General features: G+C 41.5%; 1 protein-coding gene across 1 annotated transcript in view; it reads right to left on the bottom strand.

Moving 5' to 3' along the window:
• The window catches only part of LOC120025103 (ALK tyrosine kinase receptor-like), a 151,067-nt gene that overhangs the window by 19,095 nt on the left and 111,059 nt on the right, over positions 1-20,913 (bottom strand). The window lies entirely within an intron of this gene.

Here is a 20,913-nt window from a genome sequence, read left to right as displayed (position 1 = left end):
ATTTAATGAAACCGATTACATAAAAACAACAAACCGAGTGTAGACAGTACACTGTTCTGTTGCACTCTCTGATGACGTCTGTTGTGTGATGAAGTGGCTCTTCAAAGTGGAGTCCAATAGACACTGAATTAGATTCTCTCCAGAAACACGTGGCCACGCAGTCATGGGTAAATAGGTAGCACAGGAGCACACGCCACTGTGGCAAACACCCCTGTGGGGCCCCTGTATGGCTCCCGTGTTGACGGTCAGCATAGCGGAGGTGATGTTGCCTACCCTCACCACCTGGGGTCAGCCCGTCAGGAAATCCAGGATCCAGTTGCAGAGGGGGGTGTTCAGTCCCAGGGTCTTAAGCTTGGTGACGAGATTGGAGGGGACAATGGTGTTGAAGGGAAATGTATAGTGAGATGAACGGATGATGGAGGAAGCTTTGAACAGGTCAGTAACCTACATATTAAGATGGTTAACTGATACCATTCAATATAAATAATATAAAAGACAATACAAGTAAAAGTTGTCTAACAGAAAAACAGGGTCAACGATTGTTTGAGAAATAACGATGTGATCTTGTTTGGAAGCTAATTCTACGCTTTACAGATATATAGTGATTTGATTAGATTCAGGCCAGTGACGCAGTTACACTATGTATGTTTTGTTATGGCCCTGGGTTGGTTTAAGTTTGTTACTGATAGTTAATACAATGTTGTAGTCAGACATGAGTTAGCTAGTACCACATTTGCTGCATCAAATATTTATTTGTGTACTAGACATGGGTGGCACCTTGGAAGCTAATGTGACTGTTTAGTCTAAAGTACACACATTTAGAGTGGAATGGAAATACGATAACATTGCTAAAGTAGTAAAAATAATTAGTAGGAAACAACTTTTACTTTAGAGAGATGCCAATATTGCCATTACTCTTACGAGCAAAGTTCATCAGATAGCTAGCAATGCTAACGTTAACTAGCTCAATTACGGCGGTCCCCTCAATCTTAGTTAGCGTGCTAAAGTTATAATGTAAACTCACTCACTTTTGTACATCGCCGTACAATTGACCTTATTTTAGCGCCCCAAAAACGAAATACTTCCAGATCAACTGTAATGTCAATACCATTGTAAAGCACAATTTCTCCCCTTTCAAACAAAATCAATAACATGATCTCCACGCTGCCGGTTTCTGCATAATTCAACAAGGCAATGAGCTCCGTTGTGTCTTTTTACAAATGGCAGGTGGGGAAGTGAAACTAATGCGTGATAGTAAGAAGGACAGTTGTCGTGTGGGAAAACTGCTTTTTTTCACTCGATCTGTCCAACTTATCACCTTATCGCCTCTAAAATGTAAATAAAACACTATAAAGAGTTTATATAATGTGTCATTACATACCTATTTGAAGGTTTGTGTCGAATTTGAAAAGGGTTGTTAGGGCGGTGCTAAAGTGATCTTCAGAAGTAAACAGCGGCTTTGAGAGTCATGATCGCATGCAGTGATGACGCAAAAAATTACTAGGTATCCCCCTTACCCCCTTGCACTGTCCATTTCTTGTTTTTAAACAATGAGAGAAGTGCTACACCTGGTGGTGAGAGATTGTAAGACAGAAATAGTAGCTTTATGCGTGCTGTACGTTACGGCATGACACGTCATGATGTAACGGAGGGTCCGTTTTTTTCAACTTTTCTCCAATACTATATAGCCATTACCATGTCGATCAACGCTTGAATAGAAACGTAGTTCACACCCCAGATTTTGAAGTCAACACAGTCGCTACAGTCCCAATAGTTTTCTTAGCAGCCTCGTTTGAATGTCGCGGTTGCGCATATTTGTACGGAATGGGGTGAGTTTACGTTACTGCATTTAATGTAAATCTGTCAACATCACAATCATGACAAAAGGTTTTCCTACTAATTATTTGCCTTCTTTTGAAATGTATCGTGTTCCCAAGCCAAATCCATTTTGTATTCAGGTAGGCTAAAGTTAGCCAGCTAGTTTTTTTTTTTTTTTTTTTTTTAATCTTTATTTTAACAGGGAAAACAGACTGAGACCTGGATCTCTTTTACGGCTGTGCCCTGTGTAAACATGTTGACATGTACAGTTTTAGACATACAGACAAGAACATTTCAAAACATACACAATTCAACAGAAACAATCACAGACAACATCATATTGATCCTCCATAAACATTTTAAAATGGGCAAGGGACACCAGAGTGTCTAACTTAAGTTGGATCTGCAGTTTGTTCCATAAATAAGGTGCAAAGGAACTGAAGGCAGTCCTACCCAACTCTGTGGAGACCGCAGGAGTCTCTAATGTAATCCACATCTGTGATCTGGTTTTAAAATTAGTACATCTTGTGGAAATTAATGATGATATATATGGAGGTAGTTTTAAAAGAAGTGCTTTATAAATAAACAAGAGAGCATGTTGCTCTCGCCTCACAGATAGAGAGACCCAACCCACATGTTGATATAGGATACAGTGATGAGTTCTGTAACTATCACCCGTGATAAACCTGAGTGCACAATGGTAAATAGCATCCAGTGGTTTTAATGTGTTTGCCGATGCATGCATATAGATAATATCACCATAATCTAAAACGGACATAAAAGTAGCCTGCACAATTTTTTTCCTATTTACAGAGGACAGACAAGCCCTGTTTCTGTAAAGGAATCCTATCTTGAATTTGAGCTTTTTTCCCAATTCAGTAACATGTTTTTTAAAAGAAAGCCTATCATCTAACCATACCCCTAAGTATTTATATGCAGAGACCTTATTGATTTGAGTACCATCCAAGCTAGTGATTACAAACGTGTTTCTAACTGAGAGTTTAGACCTAGAAAAAAACATGACATTTGTTTTCTTAGCGTTTAAAACAAGTTTAAGCTGTAAAAGAGACCCCTGTAGTATCCTAAAATCAGACTCCAACTGCATTAAAGCTTGGTCCGCTGTTGGAGCAATAGAGTACATCACTGTGTCATCTGCATATAAATGGAATTTACAATATCTGACATCATCACCAATGTTGTTTATATAAAGTGAGAACAATAGTGGGCCAATTATTGAACCCTGAGGGACCCCTTTAAGTAACTGTAAGGGGTCAGACTTGACCCCATCGACCATGACGGCTTGAGTTCTATCTTTAAGATAGTCATAAAACCATCGGCAGGCATCAGTGCCCAGTCCTATTGATGACAGCTTACTCAAAAGGATAGCATGGTCTACAGTGTCAAAAGCTTTTGACAAATCTACAAACAACGCAGCACAGTGCTTTCTATCGTCTAAGGCATTTGCAATATCATTTACAACAAGCATAGTGGCCGATGTGGTACTGTGTTTAGATCTAAAACCAGATTGATTGGTACTAAGAATACTGTTAGCAGAAAGAAAAGATTGTAACTGTTTGTTGACTATAGATTCTAGAATCTTTACCAGACAAGGGAGCCTAGAGATGGGTCGATAGTTATCCAAATCACTACCGTCACCTCCCTTATGTAATGGCAGAACAAAAGCTGCTTTCCACACCTTAGGGATATTTCCTGTGCTTAATGTTAGATTAAAAATGTGTGTTACTGAACCAGCAAAAATAGGTGCAGCACACTTAAGTAAGTACGGGTCTAAATTGTCAGCGCCTAAGGATTTCTTAGTATCAATGGCACACAGGGCAATTAGAACCTCTGCTTCAGTTATTTTCTGGAAACTAAAAACAGGATTACCATTTTTCAGAGTAACGGTTGAAAAGCAAGACGAAAAATCAACTAACTGGCCAGTACCACAAAGTCCACTTTTCCTTTCAAATAAAAAACCAGCAGAGATGAAATGCTTATTAAAAGCATCACAAATATCATTTTTTTCAGTTAGAATACAGAAGTCTGAGGTAATTTGCTTAGGAAGAGAAACAGCAGAATTCCCCCGTTTCAGTGAATTAATGGTTTTCCAGAATTTTGCAGGATCTCCTGCAGAATCTGTCATAGCATTAAGGAAGTAATTTGATTTTGCCTTTTTGACAGCTGCAGTACATTTATTTCTCAATTGCCTAAAAAACAGCCAATCAGCTGGAGTACCTGTTTTCCTCGCCAAGGCCCAGGCCCGATTCTTTTGCAGGAAAAGACCTGACAATTCAGGAGAGAACCAAGAACTGGTTCGGTTTCTTACTCTGTGATTCTTAAGCGGGGCATGTTTATCAGACATAGAGGTAACAATAGAAGAGAAAAAAGCAAGGGCTAAAACCGGGTCCAGAAAGCAGCAAGTGGATAAAAGCTCAGAGTGATATAAGTCAAGGATAAAAGCTTGCTGTGAGAAATGTTTATAATTTCTCTTAGAGATTATACAGGGATCAGAGTGTTTCAGCCTGGTATCTCTAATACAAGCAATAGGGCAGTGGTCACTGATATCATTTGCAAAAACCCCACTGGCTGTGTATTTATGGGGGGTATTTGTTAGAATAATGTCTAGTAGAGTGGATTTTACTGGGTTCTTAAAGTTGGGACGGGTTGGTTTAGTTATCAGCTGAGTTAGATTTAGCTCAGTACAAATGCCTTTTAATTTATCGGATACTGGTGAGAGCCAATCCAGGTTAAAATCTCCCAAAATCAGTAATTCAGAGTTTGCATAATTAGACAGTATATCAGATAATTTGCATAGAGTACAAGGAGGAGCTGAGGGGGGGCGATATACCCCTGCTAGAGTTAAATGAGCATTATTACCAAGTACCACGTTTAAAACTAGACATTCATATTGCTTTGAGACAGAGGTTGATATGGACACAGAAACATTTAAGCAGCATTTAACATAAATCGCAATACCACCACCTCTACCAACTCTATCAGTTCTATAAATATTGTATCCAATCAACTGAACATCTGAATCTGGCACAGAATCACACAGCCACGATTCAGATACAATCAGAACGTCAACATTTGATTGTGAGACCAAAATTTCAATAAAGTCCAACTTTTGGATCAGGCTTCTAGCATTCAAATGAATTATTCCAATACCATTGCTACGGGAATTCATATCAGATGGAGTATCCAAGGTAGCACCTGAAGCTGCACTGGATGAGCAATAAACCATTTTCGAGCTATTGACAGAGCTCAATTTTATGGGGACAAGATTACTACTAACAATACCTCTCTGCATGTGAGTAGTATTCGCAATACGGTGATTGGACAATAATCTAGGAATTGCAGAAAGGTTGTTAACTGTAGTTTGTTCCATATTTGCAATTGAGGAACTAATTAATGAAACTGGGAGAGGAGCATTGAACATAGTCTGATAGGGGAGCGTACAATCCCAAAAGTCAACCCCCGAGAATACACAACGTCAGGTATCAAAGGCTCTACATGAGGCAAGAGTAAGAGACATGTTGGTGGAGAGGATGCTGGAGCCATACCTGTTAAGATGTAAATTGTCCCGAAGAAATAGACCTGGTCGGTCTGTAAAAGCTGCAAAGTTATCCACAAAAGGAATTCCCATCGTGCAGCAGTATCCCTTAAGCCAGGTGTGTAATTGGCGTATACGACTAAAAACCATATCCGTATAGCGTGGGGATGGAAATGGACCGGAAACAACACACTGCTTCCCAGATTCCAGCAGCGTATTTATCAATGTTTTAAAATCGTCTCTCAATTTCTCTGACTGCTGGAGTTTAATGTCATTTGACCCAACATGGACAATGACAGTTGAAGCGGCGGAGTGCTTGCTAATAAGTAGCGGTAGCATGGAATCTAGGTCAGAGATCCTAGCGCCAGGGTAGCAGAAGGTCTCAGCTTTCCGGATTGAAACGTTTCGGACCATGGATGAACCCACCACGAGAACGGAAGGACTACAGATGGGTTTATTGGGTAAATGACGGGGCCTCTCCCGGGTGATCTGCCTCCTAGCAGGTTGAGGGGGGCTAGCAGCTGAGACTGACGACCTAGTGGCAGGCAAGGAGCGCAGATGAGTGTGCTTGGGCACTTCCACCTGAGAGTGAGATGGCAGCAGTAGAGATGAAGCGGAGGGACCCTGTACAGTATGATTGGAATGCACTTCCAGGTCTTCCAGGACCTTGAATCTCCTCCCCAATTGTAGCACCTCCGAAACATTTGATGGATTCCGTTTCCTGGAGTGCTTTCCTCCCCGGACAGCAATCCAGGCATCCTGAGGTGGAGTAGAAGGGGTGGAACAGACCAGGCCCTTCGGTTTAGCTCCTAGTCTGGGCCATGGCTCGTTTAAGGGAACCGAATGGAGTTTCTTAGTTACAGGCTCCCCAGAAGTGGAGGTGCCGAGCCAGGGGCAGGTGACGTCGTCGATTTTGGAGGTGGTTTGTATAACCATGGAGTCCAGGAGTTCTTCGTCCTCCTTGATCTGGCGCAAGACAGATACTCTCCCCTCCAGCTCAGCGACTCTCTGGCTCAGGTACTGGCAGGTGGTACATCCAGGGGTGAGCAAAGCCATGAGAGACAGGTGGGTTTGGGCCCGGAGGCTAGCAGATAGCAGTTTGTTTTTAGCCTAAAGCCAGCTTTTTGCCGAACTTTTCCAGAGAGAAAGGGTAGCTAGCTAGCTAACGTCTCCTATATAGCGATGATAGTGATAATGATTATTAAAATATACATAAACAGATGCATAACCAGCATTCATGGTCTAGTTGCCGGTATACTCACCACCTTTAGGGACCAACGAACTCCAACCACCTATTCTGCATTATATGGTCCTTCAGCAGGGCATGCAAACCAGTTGGCTGTGCATCCTGCTGGAAGCATGCATTGCATCGTCAATCCGTACAGGGCTTTTCAGTTAAAAACGTCTGTGATCCTTTGAAAGCGAAACAATAATTTACTTGTTATGATGCACTGAGGTACCAAACTCTGTTTTAGACAAGACTAACCTTGTGACCAAAATTATTCTATTTATACTTTGTAGTCAATTTTGACACTAAAATAAATGTTTCATATGAATCATATGAATGCCACATTGGCCGTTTTCAAAGGGATAAGTTGGTTTTTAGGTTCAGCCACAGACTCCCATCACTCTTCACTCTTCACTCTCCCCTGCTATTCGCCTCGTAACAACTCTACCTGATGGACTGTGCGACGGGAGTTGTTAAAAAAAACTGGCAAGCGTGGGAGGCCTGTTGAAAGAAAGAAGCATGTTTTGATGTTTATATAGTTTTTATATACTGTAGTATATCTGTGGTGCTTTGGTGGTCGTGTTATGTAAGTCAACTTGGATTTATGGTATTTTGTGATACGGTGAGTCAGTGGCGATTTCAGCTGTCCCATGATCCTTGTACAGACAGAGTTGACATTTGTTGTCATAATCCTGACAAAGGGGTAATTCAACAAAGGGTAAAACCCATACCAGCCAGACATGCAGTCAATTTTGGGACACAAGTATTGCCCCATTTATGCTTAATATAAAAAAGACATGTAATTCATAAAGCTATCCATCTCTTTGAGGTTTTTTAATAAGGCCTGAGTCACATCGGTGTGCATGTGTCTGTCTGTATGTGTTGGTGCGTGTGTGTGAGTAAATGAGAATAAAAGTGGGAGGAAATTATGGAGGAAGAGAAAAAAAGAGTATACCGTAGGCTATACAGAGAAACTAATGGAGGAAAAAGGAAGGGGTATAAGTCCTACTCCAGTTTTCTTTTCACCTCATTTAACACCTGATTTACTTAACAAAAGGTGCATCCACGAATGACATGACATGACTCAAGTGGGGGGGTGGACCTTTACTCTATTGTTCTCTATTGCTCCTCTATTGTGCCTCAAGCAAAATCACGAAATCACATCAGACCGCAGACCAACTCTTTGAATGCCCTACTCCTTGAAGTTTGAGTTTATGTTTAAAAACACGATTTTTAAATCACGAGGATGCAGAGGCATTTGGGCAGGGCAATGTGGCCTAAAAACTGTATCTCCGTTTTTTTAAACTTATGGGCAATTCACGATATATATCTCTTTAAAAAAATAATAATCTCAAAATAAGTTTTGTTGCACAATTAAAGGTCAACACACTGCATTTCAAACAGTCAGGAATAATTTAATGAATTCAAAATTATAATTCAAAATTATACCTAGGCTAAATATAAACCTTTCACAACCGTAAATCCCACTAATAATTAAATGATTTAATCAAAATAGTATAACCTGCTTTTTTACAATATGTCTATAAAAATGCAATTGTGACCCGATTCAGGAAACTAGACGTATGTCGCGAGTGACGACCTCACAGGAGAGCCGTTTGAACTTAAAAAATATGTTTTTATCAAAACACATTTTTTGGCAGGAATACCTTCTCGAACATGTGAACTTTCATGTTCCTTAAAAACAAACTTGTATGCCATCTGTAAATACAAATAAAATTGTTAAATTACGAGCCTAGTTGATTTAGCCACAGAAAAAGTCAGCAATCTTCCCACTAGCCATGATTGCCTGAGATAATAAGTTGGCTGGACATGCCGAGAGATGAGTTTCAGATTGGTCTGCGGTGTTGCATCTTGTGTCTATAAAAGGAGCTGCTCGTTATGCGTAGATAATCCTTTCTACTGCAGTCTTTTCTAAAGATATAGTGTTAGCCATGGAGAACAGCAAATATGTTGCTACTGCTCTCAATAACATTGCTGCCCTGAATTTATCAGGCGCTATCGACAAAGGTCAGTGGAAAAAAGGACGATCGTGCGATGCTGACTCTCTATGACTCTGAACATTTCATAAAAGGGGTTGCAGTCTGCCGTGAAGCTTTCATCCATGTATACGGGTAAGAATCTAGCTACAGTTTCAGATGTTATACGTTTCTAATTTGTCAGAAAGTTGTTTTCATTGTAAGTTAAAGATTGCTGTTAGCTAGCCAGCTGGAGTTCGATGGCTGCTTGCTAGCTGCATTGAACCTATTTAGTTAACTTTAGCTAGCTATGACAATCGGTTTGTATTGCTAATCGGTTTGTATTGCTAATAATATTTACTCTATGGATTAGGATTTTCGTTTATATTTTTTAGCTAGCTTGCTAGCTAGCTAACATTACTGTTACATGTCTAAACAAAGAACCCAAGTTAAAGCATGCTGTTAGCTAGCTAAAGTTAGTGGATGTTAGATGGTTGGCTTGCTAGATAACATTAACTTACATGTATGAAGTGTGTGTAATGTTAGTGAAGTTATCTCAGAATGTCATTTCTCATTGCTAGTTATAGCCTGTTAGTTAGCTAACTAGCTAACATTGAACCTATTCGGTTAACTTTAGCCAGCTATGACAATCGGTTTGTATTTCTAGTTAAAGATTGCTAGCCAGCTGATGTTAGATGGCTGGCTAGCTAGCTAACATTGAACCTATTTGGTTAACTTTAGCTAGCTATTACAACCGCTTTATATTAGCCGGCAGCATACCACCCTGCATCACACGGCTGGTTTGCTTCTGAAGCTAAGCAGGGTTGGTTCTGGTCAGTCCCTAGATGGGAGACCAGATGCTGCTGGAAGTGGTTTGGAGGGCCAGTAGGAGGCACTCTTTCCTCAGGTCTAAAATAAAATATCCCAATGCCTCAAGGCATAGATTGGGGACACTGCTCTGTGTCGAGTGCTATCTTTTGGATGGGACATTAAACGAGTGTCCTGACTCTCTGTGGTCACTAAAGATTCCATGGCACTTATCGTAAGAGTAGGGGTGTTAACCCCGGTCTCCTGGCAAAATTGCCAAGCTGTCCCTCAAACCGTCACCTAATCATCCCCAGCTTGCAATTGGCTCATTCATCCCCCCTATTACTATTTCACAGGTTGTTGCTGTAAATGAGAATGTGTTCTCAGTCAATTTACCTGGTAGAATAAAATAAAAAATTGCTAGTTAAAGCTTGCTGTTAGCAAGCCAGCTGAAGTTTGATGGCTAGCAAGCTAACATTACGTGTATGAACTGTGTGTATTGTAGTCTCAGAATGCCATTATTGTATAATAATGCTAAAATATTTGTATCTGGAATTTGTCTTTCAGCATCAGTAGAACACGTCTGACTCTCCTCTACCAGTCATACAAGGAGAATGGTCTAATGGCCTCCCATCAAAAAGAGAGCTGGCCCAAGTAAGCACAGGTTACACCTGAAGCATGAGGACTTGCAGCGAGTGTTGAACTTCATCAACAACTACGCAGAGGATAATGCAATACTATTACCAGGACGCCACCCAGAACACAAACACTTTGGTGGAAAGCTGCTGCCATAACTTAGGAAGAGTTCAAAAACCAATATTTGGTGGAATAACCCTGATATTCAATCACAGCTTTCATGCGTCATATTTCACAGTGGGTGCGAGACACTGTGGCTTGTAGGCGTCTCCGGGTCTCGCACCCACTGTGAAATTTGGTGGAGGATCTGTGATGATCTGGGGGTGCTTCAGCAAGGCTGGAATCGGGCAGATTTGTCTTTGTGAAAACTTGCTTCCTTCTAGTCTGACAATGTTCTGGAAAAATATTGTGAATCCTTAAAGAGATGGGTGGGGCTGGCTTAAGAGGGTGTAAACAATGCTGAATGGGTGTAGACAAAAGAGAGCTCTCCAGTAGGTACCAAAACATTCAAAGGCCCTTTTCTCAAAAGTGAGTTTACAAGCTTATCAACTTTCAAAGCAGAATTACTTTCCCATTGTTCCTTAAAAATGCATTATATGATAAACTCTATCAGAGTGACCATCGGGTTCTTGGTCACCTCCCTGATCAAGGCCCTTTTCTCCCAAATGCTCAGTTTGGCCGGGCTCTAGGTATAATCTTGGTTGTTGCAAACTTGTTCCATTTAAGAATGATGGAGGCCACTGTGTTCTTGGGGACCTTCAATACTGCAGAAATGTTTTGGTACCCCTTCCCCAGGTCTGTGCCTCGACACAATCCTGTCTCGGAGCTCTCGGACAATTCCTTCGACCTCATGGCTTGGTTTTTGCTTTGATACGCACTGTCAACTGTGGGACCTTATATAGACAGGTGTGTGCCTTTCCAAATCATGTCCAATCAATTGAGTTAACCACAGCTAGACTCCATGCAAGTTTTTTTTTTAAACGGAGCATAGGAGATCAATTTCGAGTCTCACAGCAAAGGGTCTGAATACAAAGGGTCTGAATACTCCCTCTGTTTAGTTTTTGCTAAAGTATTTGCTAAAATATCTAAAAAACAGTTTTTGCTTTGGCATTATGGGATATTGTGTGTAGATTGATGAGGAATTTTTATTTATTTAATCCATTTTTGAATAAGGCTGTAATGTAACAAAATGTGGAAAAAGTCAAGGGGTCTGAATACTTTCAGAACGCACTGTTTTTTAATCAAAGTAGATTTTTTTATTGGTAAACTTGGATCTATTTGCTTAGAACTGGTCTATCCAACATGGCATAGCAGTCAGACGTGTGTTTGTCTTGTCCCGTGTTAATAGTCTGTAAATAGTCTGCTTTGAATTTTTTTAGAATATATTTTAATCTCACTTTCCATCTACGAATTAAATATAGTTTCCTGCAACCCGCCTCACCCAATGTGGTATGGATCTGCTATTTTTTATACCTTATAACTGGAACCTCCATCAGAAACTAGCCAGCAAACCAGCTCTTGTCAATGTTTGCCACTGCTAGCGCTCCTCACCTTTAGCTCGGACACCAGCCAGCTTTAGCTCAGACAATTACCTGCCAGTCTGCACAGCGCGATATCAACCCAGAGCATATCGGACTGCTTTTCTGTAACACATCACCGGATTCCTGCCACAAGCTCTGGACCAATAAGGGGGAGACACTCTAGACCCAAACTGTTACAGATCTATATCCATCCTGCCCTGCTTTTCTAAACTCTTCGAAAGCCAAGTTAATAAACAGATCACCAACCATTTTGAATCCCACCATACCTTCTCTGCTATGCAATCTGGTTTCCGAGCTGGTCATTGGTGCACCTCAGCTACGCTCAAGGTCCAAAACAGTATCATAACCACAAACGATAAAAGACAGTACTGTACAGCCATCTTCATCGACCTGGCCAAGGCTTTTGACTCTGTCAATCACCGCATTCTATTCGGCAGATTCAAAAGCCTTGGTTTATCAAATGACTGTCTAGCCTGGGTCACCAATTACTTCTCAGATAGAGTTCAGTGTGTCAAATCGGAGTACCTGTTGTCCGGACCTCTGGCAGTCTCTATGGGGGTGCCCCAGGGTTAAATTCTTGGGCCGACTCTTTTCTCTGTATACATCAATGTTGTCACTCTTGCTGCTGGTGATTCTGTGATCCACCTCTACGCAGACGACACCATTCTGTATACATCTGACCCTTCTTTGGACACTGTGTTAACTTCTCTAGGATAGGGGGCAGCATTTGGATGAAAAGCGTGGGCAGAGTAAACTGCCTCCTACTCAGTCCAAGATGCTAATATATGCATATTATTATTAGTATTGGATAGAAAACACACTGACGTTTCTAAAACTGTTTGAATCATGTCTGTGACTATAACAGAACTTATTTGGCAGGCAAAACCCTGAGGACAAAATTCAGATTTTTTTTTTGTTGAGGTCACTTTCTTTTCAATGAGATTTCATTGGGAAACCAGATTTCTAAGGGACCTTCCTGCAGTTCCTGCAGTTCCTCAACAGTCTTTAGAAATTGGTTGAGGTTTTTCCTTTGAGAAAGGAAAAAGTAGCCATGTTCAGAATGAGGCTCCAGTGAAGTGTACTGTTTGTTAGAGGCGCGTGACCAGAAAGCATGCTACACATTGTTTTCCTCCGGTATTGAACACAGATCATCCCGTCTTTAATTTTATCGATTATTTACGTAAAAAAATACCTAAAGTTGTATTACAAAAGTAGATTGAAATTTTTGGACAAAGCTTACAGGTAACTTTTGAGATATTTTGTAGTCACATTGTGCAAGTTGGAACCGGTGTTTTTCTGGATCAAACCCGCCAAATAAATGGACATTTTGGATATATATCGACGGAATTAATCGAACAAAAGACCATTTGTGATGTTTATGGGACATATTGGAATGCCAAAAGAAGAAGCTTGTCAAAGGTAAGGCATGAATTATATCTTTATTTCTGCGTTTTGTGTCGCGCCGGGAGGCGCTACACTCTCTTTGTTTACTGTTGTGCTATCATCAGATAATAGCATCTTATGCTTTCCCCGTAAATCCTTTTGGAAAAACTACAGCCTCCTTCCGGTCCTGAAAGGCAGAAGAAAATTCCCAAATGTATCAGATTCAAAAATATTACTAAAAATATTTATAATCATGCAATCACATGTGAAATATACCAAAACACAGTTTAGCTTGTTGTTAATCCACCTATCATGTCAGATTTTGAAAATATGCTTTGCAGCGAAAGCAATCCAAGCTTTTGTGAGTGTATCAATCAATGCTAGAACAGCTAGCCCCAAATTAGCATGGTCACGAAAGTCAGAAAAGCAATAAAATGAATTGCTTACCTTTGATAATCTTTGGATGTTTGCACTCACGAGACTCCCAGTTACACAATAAATGTTATTTTTGTTCGATAAATATTACTTTTATAACAAAAAAACGCCATTTGGGTCACGCGTTATGTTCAGAAAACCAAAGAAAATTCCAAAAAGTATCCGTAATGTTCGTAGAAACATGTCAAATGTTTTTTATAATCAATCCTCAGGTTGTTTTTAACAAACATAATCGATAATATTTCAACCGGACCGTTGAAATAATAAAAGAGAGAAAGATAATGGAGAGCTACCCCTCTCGCGCGCAGGAACTAATCAAAGGACACCTGACTACTTTTGAAAAATCTCGCTCATTTTTCAAAATCAAAGCCTGAAACTATGTCTAAAGCCTGGTCACAACCTGAGGAAGCCATTGGAAAAGGAATCTGGTTGATACCCCTTTAAATGGAAGAAAGACGGGCAAGGAAACACAGATTTAAAAAAAAAAAAAATCACTTCCGGGTTAGATTTCCTCAGGTTTTCGCCTGCAGAATCAGTTTTGTTATACTCACAGACAATATTTTGACAGTTTTGGAAACTTTGGAGTGTTTTCTATCCTAATCTGTAAATTATATGCATATTCTACGATCTGGACCTGAGAAATAGTCCGTTTACCTTGGGAACGTTATTTTAAAAAATAATAATAATCTGACCCCTAGCTTCAAGAGGTTATTAACCTTTCTAGCGCAGGCGTTCCGCTAGCGACCCACCTCGACAACATCCGGTGAAATTGCAGAGCGCGAAATTCAATCTACAGAAATATAAATATTTAACATTCATGAAAATACATGTGTAATACATCAAAATAAAGCTTAACTTCTTGTTAATCCAGCCGCTGTGTCAGATTTCAAAAAGGCTTTACGGCGAAAGCACACCATGCGATTTTCTGAGGACAGCGCCCCGCATACAAAACCATGAAAAACATTTTTCAACCAGGCCGGTGCCCCACGAAAGTCAGAAATAGCGATATAATAAATGTCTTACCTTTGAAGATCTTCTTCTGTTGGCACTCCGAAAGGTCCCAGTTACATCACAAATGGTCCTTTTGTCCGATAAAGTCCTTCTTTATATCCATAAAAACTCAGTTTAGCTGGCGAATTTCAGTCAATAATCCACCGGTTTCCCTCCTTCAAAATGCATACAAAATGAATCCCAAACGTTACCAATACATTTATCGAAACAAGTCAAACAACGTTTATAATCAAACCTTAGGTACCCTAATACGTAAATAAACGATACAATTTAAGACGGAGAATAGTATGTTCATTATCGAAGATAAATAACAAAGAACGCGCTTTCCTCCACCTGCATGGAAACACTACAGCCAAAATGGGAGCCACATAGAAAAACAAATTTTTCCAAAAACCAGCCTGAAACTCTTTCTAAAGACTGTTGACATCTAGTGGAAGCCCTAGGAACTGCAATCTGGGAGGTTTTCTCCTTATAATAAAAGTGACAGTCATTGAAAACAGTGGTAGGCTAAAATGTATTTTTGGGGAGAATGTTTGTCCTCGGGGTTTCGCCTGCCATATCAGTTCTGTTATACTCACAGACATTATTTGAACAGTTTTAGAAATTTCAGAGTGTTTTGTATCCATATCTACCAATTTTATGCATATCCTAGTTTCTGGGCCTGAGTAACATGCAGTTTATTTTGGGCACGCATTTCATCCGGACGTCAAAATACTGCCCCCTAGCCCAAACAGGGTTAAGCAAGCCAGACGACAATATTTTAATTTTTTTTAATTTTTAATATACTGATAGAAAGGGGCACACTTGTGTTTAGTGAGTCTGTCAGATCAGAGGCAGTAGGAATGACTAGGGATGTTCTCTTGATAAGTGTGGGAATTAGACACTTTTCCTGTCTTGCTAAGCATTCAAAATGTAACTAGTACTTTTGGGTGTCAGGGAAAAAGTAAGGAGTACAAAGTAAATATTTTCTTTAGGAATGTAATGGAGTAAAATGAAACGCTGTCAAGAATATAAATAGTAAAGTACAGATACCCCAAACAACTACCTAAGTAGTGCTTTAAATTATTTTTACTTAACATTTCACACAGATTGCCAGGGTCCTGTAAGCAACTAACGCATTATAACTTGAGGAACGGCAAGGAGTCGTATACCAGTTAATACTATAGCAAATTGGTTAGGTTACTGACGTTAGCGCATCTGATGTTGTAACGTTAGCTAGCTAGCTGACTTTATTAGCCAGCTAATTTTCACACATAAACTCAATTATTTGATCAGCTAAGTTGGCTAATGTTGCTTAAACTTTCTCTGGCTAGCTAACGGAGAATACGATCCAGCTAGCAAAATACATAACAATGCTAACAATACTTGTTCCACCACACTTTCTCCCTCACCTCAAACTTTCCAAATGCCAGTTGTTTTCCGTTTACAGCTCATGAAGTACGCTTCATCACCTTCTTGTCTCCGCGGTCAGGCTTCTCACCAACCTCTTCGTTATTGTTTAGGGGACGAGTTTGCATCCCTACAGCACTTGGCAAAATAATTAATCCTGCCACTTATATTGCACCATTTGATAAATGCAAAACATCTGTTTCTATCGGGGGGGGTGTGCACCATTACAGTTTGAACAGAGTTGGCTTTGAACTCCAAAACCTCTGCCTCTCTCCTCAGTTCTTTTGTACCCCTTTCAGATTGCTCATTTAGCATGCACACACTGACACCTGATTCCAGTGTGTAGCAGTTTCTTGCCATAGTGTCACTTTGTATCCAACACACAATATGGTCTCTAATCAGTTCATCAGTTAGCGGACAAAAGTCACATTTCTTTGCCAGTATTTTCAGTGTGTAGGTATAGGACTGAATAGATTCATCATGTTTTTGGTTTGTATAATTTAACGTGTATGTCCAGTATTATGTTTTTTTCATAGGGAGACATATCTGTTCAAACGGTGTCAACAATACCTGCTAGTGCTGGTCGATGTATCGAATGAATTTGATTAATTCATGTTTGTATGTTTTAGCGCGATGTTCCAAATGCCTGTAAAGCAAGAATCAAGTTTTCCATTTTTTTCAGGTTTTTATGAGCATTCTGTCTTTTTGGTCTCGTCTCCAGTGGTGTAAAGTACTTAACTAGCTAACAAACTAACTACTATCTGTGAACTGATGTTTGCCCTCTAAAGTATGTGGTTAATTTTCAGAATGAGCGAACTAGGTGAAAATGAGACGTTGCTTGTTAAACAAGTAGATTCAGTGATGAAGTGTAGCTGGAGCTGGACATGGCTTAAGCTGGACGCCACCAAAGAGGTGAAAGGAACACCACACACTTTCCCTCTTTCTCACCTTTTCAATAAAAAGGGGTATGCTAGGTGTACTCCCTGCTTGAAAGAGATCAATTATGCCAACAAAGGGTATCATGCTCTCCTGGCACATTGTAGAACAGATGTCCACGGGCAGAAAGTGTACAATGTAAAATATGTAGCTCAAAGATATTGCTTTTGTTGTGTTGAACTTGACAGTAGCACTTGTGTGTGAGTGAGGGGGGATTATTTATTTGTTTACTCAGTGAACGTTAATTTTGCACACATTAGCACCTTTTTTCTAAGGGTGTATTTTAACTGTTAATACTGCTGAAAAAGCTATCCTGGTGGCCTATGGGGGGCAGGTGATCTTTACGGAGGGCACGGACACCCTCCATTGCACTCAAGAGGACTTTGGCTTTCATGTTGTTGACCGGGATGTGAGACCACTGTTTAACATTGAAGAGATTGGCAAACTACCAGTGGTGTATCACATGAAACTGGATGCTATGCGGAACATATCCCAGTCCACGTGATCGAAGCAATCTTGAAGATTGGAATCCGATTGGTCGGACCAGCGTTGAACAGACCTGAGCACGGGCGCTTCCTGTTTTAGTTTCTGTCTATAGGCTGAGAGCAACAAAATGGAGTCGTGGTCAGATTTTCCGAAAGGAGGGCGGGGGAGGGCTTTATATGCGTTGCGGAAGTTAGAATAACAATGATCCAGGGTTTTTCCAGCCCGGGTCGCGCATTCGATATGCTGATAAAATTTAGGGAGCCTTGTTTTCAGATTAGCCTTGTTAAAATCTCCAACTACAATGAATGCACCCTCAGGATATGTGGTTTCCAGTTTACATAGAGTCAAATTAAGTTCTTTCAGGGCCGGTTGATCTGTCTGCTTGGGTGGGGGGGGGGGGGATATACACGACTGTGATTATGATCAAAGAGAATTCTCTTGGTAGATAATGCGGTCGGCAATCATAAGGCATACACCCCGCCCTTCTTCTTACCAGAGAGATGTTTGTTTCTGTCGGCGCGATGCTTGAAGAAACCAGGTGGCTGTACCGACTCTGACGTATCCTGAGTGAGCCATGTTTCCGTGAAACAAAGAACGTTACAATCTCTGATGTCTCTCTGGAAGGCAACCCTTGCTCGGATTTCGTCTACCTTGTTATCAAGAGACTGGACATTGGCGAGTAGTATGCTCGGGAGCGGTACGCGATGTGCCCGTCTACGGAGCCTGACCACAAGACCGCTCCATTTTGACCCTTCTGTGGCGCCGTTGTTTTGGGTCGCCGGCTGGGATCCGATCCATTGTCCTGGGTGGTGGACCATACAGAGGATCCGCTTTGGGAAAGTCGTATTCATGGTCGTAATGTTGGTGAGTTGACGTTGCTCTTATATCCAATAGTTCCTCCTGACTGTATGTAATATAACCTAATATTTCCTGGGGTAACAATGTAAGAAATAACACATAAAAAAACAAAATACTGCATAGTTTCCTAGGAGCGCGAAGCGAGGCGGCCATCTCTGTCGGCGCCGGAAGTGAATAGGTTTCTAGAGACAGCAGGAGCAGTAGAGATACTCTGAATGATCGGCTATGAAAAGTGAACTGACATTTACTCCTGAGGTGCTGACCTGTTGCACCCTCGACAACCACTGATTTTTATTATTTGACACTGCTGGTCATCTATGAACATTTGAACATCTTGGCCATGTTCTGTTTTAATCTCCACCCGGCACAGCCAGAAGAGGACTGGTCACCCCTCATTGCCTGGTTCCTCTCTAGGTTTCTTCCTAGTTTCTGGCCTTTCTAGGGAGTTTTTCCTAGCCACCGTGCTTCTACACCTGCATTGCTTGTTGTTGGGGTTTTAGGCTGGGTTTCTGTACAACACATTGTGACATCAGCTGATGTAAGAAGGGCTTAATAAATACATTTGATTGATTGATTGATTGATTGATTGATTGATTGATACTGAATTGTGATGGCAGGAGCAACATGATGCTGCCTTCACCAAACTGAAAGAGCTGCTATCAAGCCAACCAGTTCTCCAGTACTATGATGTGGGCAAACCAGTGGTGATATCTGTGTCCCAGCATGGTCTCAGAGTAGTATGTCTACAACAAATATAGGCCAGTGGCGTTTGCATCAAGAACACTGATGCCCACGGAGACACGTTAGGCTCAGATAGAGAAGGAGATGTTAGCCCTTGTTTTCACCTGTAAAAAGTTTCATGATTTCATATAGGGGCAAGCACTAGTGGTGGAGACGGACCACCAACCTCTGATCACGATCCTCACATCTGCAGGGAATTATGAAGCTTCAACGCTACAATTTAGATTTGTAGAGGCAAGGGACTATATGTAGCCTGACGCGCTGTCACGGGCTCACCTCCCTATGGTGGAGATGGAGGAGTCCTGTGATGTCATTGCTGTGCAGGTTCTGTACTCTCGTCGTTGCAACCGCAGTTAAGGGCTGCGCTTGCAACACGGTCACATGCCAGCGCCTCAGAGAAGTCATTCTAAATTGCTGGCCAAAATTGTTAGAATGTCCCCAGAACGTGCGCCCCTACTATGCCATGAAAGAAGAGTTTACAGTACAGAATGGGGTCATATTGCGGTTTCAAAGGCTGTTGATCCCCTTGTCTTTACAATAATTCTACACAGGCCAACTGCACCCAGGGGCCGAGGCAACAAAATGTAGATCAAGGGAGACTATGTACTGGCCCTCAATGAATGCTGACATAGAGAGGGAGAGGTGCTCTTAAACCCCACTTGGTCCTGGACTTTTCAGGCTGGTTTGAACTGGAATACCTGTCAGATATGAGGAGCATCACTGTGATTTGAAAACTGAAGAGGCACTTCGCTGTCCATGGGGTTCCCCAGCGTCTGATGACAGACAATGTGACCCCGTTTGTGTGTATGACCTTCAAGGATTTTGCATCAACATGGAATTTTAAAGACAGGACGAGCAGCCCCCACTACTCTCATTCTAACGGGTTGGTGGAGCGCGCTGTGCCTTCAGCAAAACATTTATTGGCAAAGTGTCACAGACAATCGGATATCCATGCTGCTGTGTGTGCGCAACCTTTTCTGGGAAGGCTTGCAGTCGCCTGCGCAGAGCCTGTTCTCCAGAGTAGGACAATGCTTCCCATGACCACAGATTTGCTTCACCCAGTGTTGGCGACACAGGTGAAGGAGGCTCTGACACAACAGAGAATGATGGGAAATGTGTACTATGACCGCAGTGCATGGCAGCTCAGTTCACTGGAGCCTGGACAAACTGTCAGGATGCAGACGACCCGTGGCCATGACAGGTTAGCTGTCATGAGTGGCGGTGCCTCACAAATAAACAGTTACGTTTTCACCTCAGAAGGCACAAACTATGTGAGGAACCGTCGGTACCTGTTGCTGGGGCAAGAGGGGAGAGTGCAGGGGAAAGGGAAAACAGTGAACTTGTCCCCATTACGCCTGATACTTGAGCTGTGTCTGAAACAGTTTCACCTGAGCCAGCTCTCTTAGCTGGAGATCCAGCCCTAAGAGTGACACGGTTTTGGAGGGTAAGCAAGCCCAATCCCAAGTATGGTCCTTTGTTAATTCTTGGGGCTTAAACAATAAGACAACGGGTGGGGGTCACAATGGTCTGTGACAAACATTGAACATCATTGTTGTTTCAAATTTAAAGAAGGGGGATATAGATGGGTAATGTTACACCGGAACTAGTACACTATAAGTGGGGTGTATGGGGATATCATTACATGTGACACAAGTTTGTACCATGTATGAAATGCTAACGTGGATGTAAACATTGGACATTTATACCGACAGTAACGTTATCAGACTCCTTTATTTGACCATGCAGTACAGATGTCTTTAAGGCAGAACAAGAAATAGAGATAGGCAGTGTGTGTGTGTCCCTGCTCCCAGAGAAAACATTGACATTAAGCCTTGTCACTTCCCCTCTCCATCACACAACTCCCCTATGACCGGCTCAATCTTAACCCCAACCTCCGATACCAGAAGATACGTCCCAAGTGGCACTTTTCCTTACATAGTGCACTACTTCTGACTAGCGCTCTGTGCACCCTAGTTAAAAATAGTGCACTTTATAGGGAATAGGGTACCATTTGCGATGCACATTGCTCTTAGCAGGGGACTCACATCAGGAAGGACAGAGAGAGAAGAAGAAAATACGTGAGCGTCAGATAACAGGGTACCCCACCACAAATTT

This window comes from Salvelinus namaycush, chromosome 30, assembly GCF_016432855.1.
Source record: "Salvelinus namaycush isolate Seneca chromosome 30, SaNama_1.0, whole genome shotgun sequence".
Lineage (NCBI taxonomy): Eukaryota > Metazoa > Chordata > Actinopteri > Salmoniformes > Salmonidae > Salvelinus > Salvelinus namaycush.
This window is presented reverse-complemented; position numbering and strand designations above follow the sequence as displayed.